Genomic DNA, 6,926 nt, shown 5'->3' with positions numbered 1-6,926 from the left:
TGCTGGATCAAATGGTATTTCTAGTTCTAGATCCTTGAGTAATCACCACACTGTCTTCCACAATGGTTGAACTAATTTACACTCCCACCAACAGTGTAAAAGCATTCCTATTTCTCTGCAGCCTCTCTAGCATCTGTTGTTTCCTGACATTTTAATGGTTGCCATTCTAACTGGTGTGAGATGGTATCTCATTGTGGTTTTGATTTGCATTTCTCTAATGACCAGTGATCATGAGCATTTTTTTCATTTGTCTGTTTGCTGCATAAATGTCTTCTTTTGAGAAGTGTCTGTTTACATCCTTTGCCCAGTTTTTGATGGGGCTGTTTGCTTTTTTCTTGTAAATTTGTTTAAGTTCCTTGTAGATTCTGGATATTAGCCCTTTGTCAGGTGGATAGATTGCAAAATTTTTCTCCCATTCTGTAGGTTGCCTGTTCACTCTGATGATAGTTTCTTTTGTTGTGCAGAAGCTCTTTAGTTTAATTAGATTTCATTTGCCTATTTTGGCTTTTGTTGCCATTGTTTTTGGTGTTTTAGTCATGAAGTCTTTGCCCATGCCTATGTCCGCAATGGTATTGCCTAGGCTTTCTTCTAGAGATTTTATGGTTTTAGACCTTACATTTAAGTCTTTAATCCGAATTGAGTTAATTTTTGTATGAGGTGTAAGGAAGGGATCCAGCTTTAGCTTTCTGCATATGGCTAGCCAGTTTTCCCAACATCATTTATTAAATAGGGAATCCTTTCCCCATTGCTTGTTTTTGTTAGGTTTGCCAAAGATCAGGTGGTTGTAGATGTGTTATTTCTCAGGTCTGTGTTCTGTTCCATTGGTCTATACATCTGTTTTGGTACCAGTACCATGCTGTTTAGGTTACTGTAGCCTTGTAGTACGGTTTGAAATCAGGTAGCATGATGCCTCCAGCTTTGTTATTTGTGCTTAGGATTGTCTTGGCTATTCAGGCGCTTTTTTGGTTCCATGTGAAATTTAAAGTAGTTTGTTTCAATTCTGTGAAGAAAATCAATGGTAGCTTGATGAGAATAGCATTGAATCTAAGAATTACTCTGGGCAGTGTGGCCATTTTCACGATATTGATTCTTCCTATCCATGAGCATGGGAAGTTCTTCCATTTGTTTGTGTCCTCTTTTATTTCACTGAGGTATGGTTTGTAGTTCTCCTTGAAGAGGTCCTTCACATTTCTTGTAAGTTGTATTCCTAGGTATTTTATTCTCTTAGTAGCAATTGTGAATGGGGGTTCACTCATGATTTGGCTCTCTATTTGTCTGTTCTTGGTGTATAGGAATGCTTGTGACTTTTGCACATTGATTTTGTATCCTGAGACTTTGCTGAAGTTGCTTATTAGCTTAAGGAGACTTTGCGCTGATAAAATGGAGTTTTCTAAATATACAACCATGTCATATGCAAACAGGGAGAATTTGACTTTCTCTTTTTCTATTTGAATACTCTTTATTTCTTTCTCTTTCCTGATTGCCCTGGCCAGAATTTCCAATACTGTGTTGAATAGGAGTGGTGAGAGAGGGCATCCTTGTCTTGTGCATTTTCAAAGGGAATGCTTCCAGTTTTTTCCCATTCAGTGTGATATTTGCTGTGGGTTTGTCTTAAATAGCTCTTGTTATTTTGAGATATGTTCCATCAATACCTAGTTTATTGAGTGTTTTTTAGCATGAAGGGCTGTTGAATTTTGTCAAAGTTCTTTTCTGCATCTATTGAGATAATCACATGGTTTTTGTCATTGGTTCTGTTTATGTGATGGATTTCATTGATTGATTTGCATATGTTGAACCAGCCTTGCATCCCCAGGGCCAAGCTGACTTGATCATGGTGGATAAGCTTTTTGATGTGTGGCTGGATTTAGTTTGCCAGTATTTTATTGCGGATTTTTGCATAGATGTTCATCAGGGATATGGTCCTGAAATTTTCTTTTTTTGTTGTGTCTCTGCCAGGTTTTAGTGTCAGGATAATGCTGGGCTCATAAAATGAGTTAGGGAGGAGTCCCTCTTTTTCTTTCTTTCTTTTTTTTTTGAGACGGAGTCTTGCTCTGTTGCCCAGGCTGGAGTGCAGTGGCTGGATCTCAGCTCACTGCAAGCTCCGCCTCCCGGGTTTACGCCATTCTCCTGCCTCAGCCTCCCGAGTAGCTGGGACTACAGGCGCCCGCCTCGTCGCCCGGCTAGTTTTTTGTATTTTAAGTAGAGACAGGGTTTCACTGTATTAGCCAGGAAGGTCTCGATCTCCTGACCTCGTGATCCGCCCGTCTCGGCCTCCCAAAGTGCTGGGATTACAGGCTTGAGCCACCGTGCCCAGCCGGAGTCCCTCTTTTTCTATTGATTGGAGTAGTTTCAGAAGGAATGGTACCAGCTCCTATTTGTATCTCTGGTAGAATTCAGCTGTGAGTCTGTGTGGTCCTGGACTTTTTTTGGTTGGTAGGCTCTTAATTACTGCCTCAATTTCAGAACTTGTTATTGGTCTATTCAGAGCTGTGGTGTGCTCCACCTAGTTTGAACTTCCCGGCAGCTTTTTTTACACTGTTTGGGTAAAACCACCTACTCAAGCCGAGCAATGATGGATGCCCCTCCCTCTAGCAAGCTGGAGCATCTCTGATTGGCCTCAGACTGCTGTGCTGGCAGTGAGAATTTCAAGCCAGTGGATATTAGCTGGCTGGGCTCCATGGCCGAGCTAGATTACTTGGCTCCTTGGCTTCAGCCCCCTTTCCAAGGGAGTGAATGGTGCTGTCTTGCTGGCATTCCAGGCACCACTGGGGTATGAAAAAACAAAACAAAACAAAATAAAAAGCAAAAAAAAAAAAAAAAACAAAAACCCTAAAAAACCTCCTGCAGCTAGCGTGGTGTCTGCCCAAACGACCACCCAGTTTTGTGCTTCAAACCCAGGGCCCTGGTGGTGTAGTCACCGGAGGTAGTCTCCTGGTCTTCCATTTGCAAAGGCCATGGTAAAAGTGCAGTATCTGGGCTGGACTGCACCATATCTCATGGCACTGTCCCTCATGGCTTCCTTTGGGTAGGGGAGGGAATTTCCCAAACCCTTGTGCTTCCTGGGTGAGCTGACACCCACTTTGCTTTGACTCACCCTCCGTAGGCTGCACCCACTGTCCAGCCAGTCCCAGTGACATGAACCGTGTACCTCAGTTGGAAATGCAGAAATCACCCACCTTCTGCGTCGATCTTGCTGGGAACTGCAGACCGGAGCTGTCCCTATTTGGTCATCTTGCCAGCAATTGGCACTAAATACTTTAACATGGTAATCATAATCATTTTATAGTCACTGTCTAATAATTCCAACATCTGTGTCATTTTTGAGTCTAGTTCTATTCATTGCTTTATATTTTGCTACTGTTTTTTTCTCACTTTTTTGTGTGTCGTGTAATTTTTGATTTTATGTTAAACAGCATGTATGGACAAACAAGCAGGACTGAAATAAATATTATTATACCCAGAAATGAGCATGGATTTTATTCTGTAAGGCTGATGGTTGGTGGGTTGAGTCCATCTAGTAAAGAACTGAGCTTAGCTTAGTTTTGTTCATGTTGCTATCAATAACTTCAGTGCACTACAGTCTTCAAAATCCTTCAAGTTCAAAATCCTCCAGTTGGTTTGTTTGGAAAAATGTCTTAGTCAAGAAGAATGCAGTGGCATATGTAATGATGCAGGTATTTGAAAAACACAGGGGAATAAATGCCTACAAAGACAATGGAATTGACAGTTACTGCTAAGTTGTATTGATGTCCTGAAGAGAGGTGATGAGAGTCTAAGGGCTTTTAACAGCAGTTAGTGGCTTATGAGATCCAGAGGGCCTATGTGGTAGCTTAAAAAGAGGGTCTTATATCTTGTAGTGGAAGGACAGACTTGGTTGACTGGCGTGTTGATCTACTTGTTAATGACATAGAGGTTCAGACATATTTGAATCATTAGCAAGGAAGGTCTGTTATAAAGCTAAGTATCTTGATGGGGAAATCTGAGACTGGAAACACGAAAAGGGACATCTGGATAGATGCCTGTAAGTATTTTTACTTTGCAACTCCCTCCAAACACTTTTGATTTGCAGAGGTGGTCCACTCTTTCGTAGTAAGAGTTACCTGGAAGATGTTTCAGGAGATCACCTGATGCTTCCTTCAGTAGTTGTACTCAATTCCTCTCCCAGATGCTAGGCTGATCTGTTAGGGTTAAACCCAATATAATCCAGCTAAGGACATGCTGGGCTTGATAGTGAGGAAAGAACCTACATACTGAAAGAATTGTAAGAATTGGCTATCTTGTACTGGCAGGAGTTAGAGGAGTGCTCCTGGGATTGAATTTTGATCAGGGGTCTAACATGTAAGACTGGCTGAGCTAGATTTTATTGACTTGGGGAGCACTTTCACAGAATGTGGAGTGAGGATTTCACTTCACTGCTGGGGCAGACCTTTGAGCCTGAAAATTGTGATGTCCAACACTGTGGAAATATCTGAGTTGCTCTGGAAGATGGTAAAGGAATAAATAAAGAGGTTGAGGGAGATTGGCATGATAGGATGGATATATGCTATTAGACCATAAGGCCCACTAGATGATTTACTTCATAGGAGGGCCTACAGGACACACCATTCACCAAGGCATAAGGGAATGTGTTTCTGAGAGGTGCACCAGCATGATTAGTAAGTTCACTGGTGGCTTTTATTCACCAGGGATGATGGTAAGAGGGATAGGCATGGAGCTGGGCTTGCTGATGTTCATTGAGATGATGAGGGCTGAAGTAGTAAATGCCAGGTGACTCCACTTAAGCACCGGACGCTAGGGGGCTGGAATTACCACAATAGTTGGCAAGGTCAGAGGGGCATCCAAGGGACTCTGATGGCAGAAATTTGTTAAGATAGTTAATAGACCACGGCATAGTATCCTAACACTCCCAACCTCCTCAGTTTTATCTCTAAATATATCCTGTAAAAGCTAGGCACATCCTTGTCACAATACAGCTCTTAACAGATTTTTATAATTGCCAAAATTGCCGAAGAGTTTTCTTCACCTGAGTCTTCCTTTAAATGGAATCCAGATGGTTCTCTGGTAAGAGTTTTCATTCTGATTTCAGCTCTCAAATCAGACAGTCAGCAATGTTCTAGGAACACACATGAAAGCCAGTACTGTACTTTACAACTGGAAATAATTTCTGTGGTTTATGCCAGAAAGAAATAATCTTTGGAGTTGTCAGAGGAAGAAGCTTCAGAATCAAAATTGTTTAGAACCTAAGAAAAGGTGATCTGGAATAGAATTTTTTTTGGTAGGACATCATCGATAACCTTCTTTGAGAAGTAGCTAGCCATTTCTGACCCAATGTGTTTGCAACTTTTTTTTATTGATGAGACTAAGAGCTCCTCATGAGAAGGAAGACTTAATTATTCAGCTAATCACCAGATTTATAAGAAAATAGTTTTTAACCAAGTAGTTGTTTTTGTGTACAAAGTCTAAGAATATAATTTTCCTAATTTTTCCCTTCATTAAAATATATCTACCAGAAAAAAGTTTGAACTTGCCTTCTCTGACTACTTTTGTCAGCAAGTTTGAAAAAAAAAAAAAAGAAAGACACGTGCTCACATTGTATTTTTCTGAGAAATCACTTTAACAAAAGGAGAAATCTGAAGCTCAAGTTATCAGCTGGAGGAGCTCCATGAATATCATTCAAAAGTTCTATTTATTTTGGGGTGATTAAACTGAATAAAGACTCACAATTTTTCTGACCACATCCTTGAAGGCTTGTTCTACTTGTTTATTCCTTAGAGTGTAAATGAATGGGTTCAGTAAAGGGGCAACTGAGATATTGAGCACAGCTACTCCTTTATTGAAGGCAACACCTTCTTTTGCTGAAGGTTTTATGTACATGAAGATGCAGCTGCCATAAGAAAGAGAGATGACAACCACGTGGGAAGAACATGTGGAAAAAGCCCTTTTCCTTTGCTGAGCAGAGGGGAGCTTCAGAATAGTCCTGATAATGTTTGTGTAGGAGAGAATCACTAGCACTAGAGAATCACTAGCACCATAACTGCTTAGAAAAAGTCAACCAGTTCCAGTAGACTTGTATCTGAGCAAGCTATTTCTATGAGGAGTCCATAGTCACAATAATAATGATTCACAATATTAATGATTCACAATAATAATGATTTCTGTTGGAGGCACAGAAATCCAGCTGACTGGTGAAGATGATTCAACAAAGATGATCAAGAATCCACTCAGCCAAGAGCAGAGAACCAGCTTAATGTGGACCCTCCTACTCATAATGGTGGTGTAATGCAGGAGTTTGCAGATGGCTACACAACGGTCATAGGACATGGCAGCCAGAAGGCAAAACTCTGTGGCCCCGAGGAATATGGCAAAAAAAATATTGAGTGAAGCATCCAGCAAAGCTGATGGCTTTATTCCCAGTTAAGATGCTGAACAGTAGCCTTGGAGTAAAAGTGGTTGTAAAGAAAATTTCTAAGAAGGAGAAGTTCCGGAGGAAAAAATACATAGGGGTCTGGAGGTGGGAGTCAAGTAGTGTAAGGATGATGATGATCAGATTTCCAATGATGCTGAATATGTAGTGAGGAAGAGAAATACAAAAATGATAATTTGAAGCTCTGGGTTGTCTGTTAGTCCAAGCAGAATGAATCCTGTCAGAAAGGTTTGGTTTTTCATTTCTAACTTTTGCTGCCTATGAATGTATAGAGGAAAAATGTTTGTGATGAACACAGAAGAACTCAAGAACATTTTGGAGAGGCAAGTTTTACCCATAGGATTAGTTTAAGTGTCTTTTTCTTTTTGACAGTCTTACTCAAAATTTTTTTTTATTGGATAAGAGCTGGCTCTTTACAAGAACTATTTTCTTAAATTCTCATGTAGGATTTTCTCTAAAACTCCTCTTAACAATTTTCATATACTTTCCTCGCTTACCTTCA

General features: G+C 40.5%; 1 pseudogene; it reads right to left on the bottom strand.

The window, feature by feature from the left end:
- Window positions 1-5,700: 5,700 nt before the first annotated feature.
- LOC108512547 (olfactory receptor 2AP1-like) lies at window positions 5,701-6,666 on the bottom strand (annotated as a pseudogene).
- Window positions 6,667-6,926: the final 260 nt, after the last annotated feature.

This window comes from Rhinopithecus bieti, unplaced genomic scaffold (assembly GCF_001698545.2).
Source record: "Rhinopithecus bieti isolate Rb0 unplaced genomic scaffold, ASM169854v2 scaffold_30943, whole genome shotgun sequence".
In the NCBI taxonomy this organism is placed as follows: Eukaryota; Metazoa; Chordata; class Mammalia; order Primates; family Cercopithecidae; genus Rhinopithecus; species Rhinopithecus bieti.
Note: the sequence above shows the minus strand (reverse complement) of the source record. Positions and strands in the feature narration are given on the sequence as shown.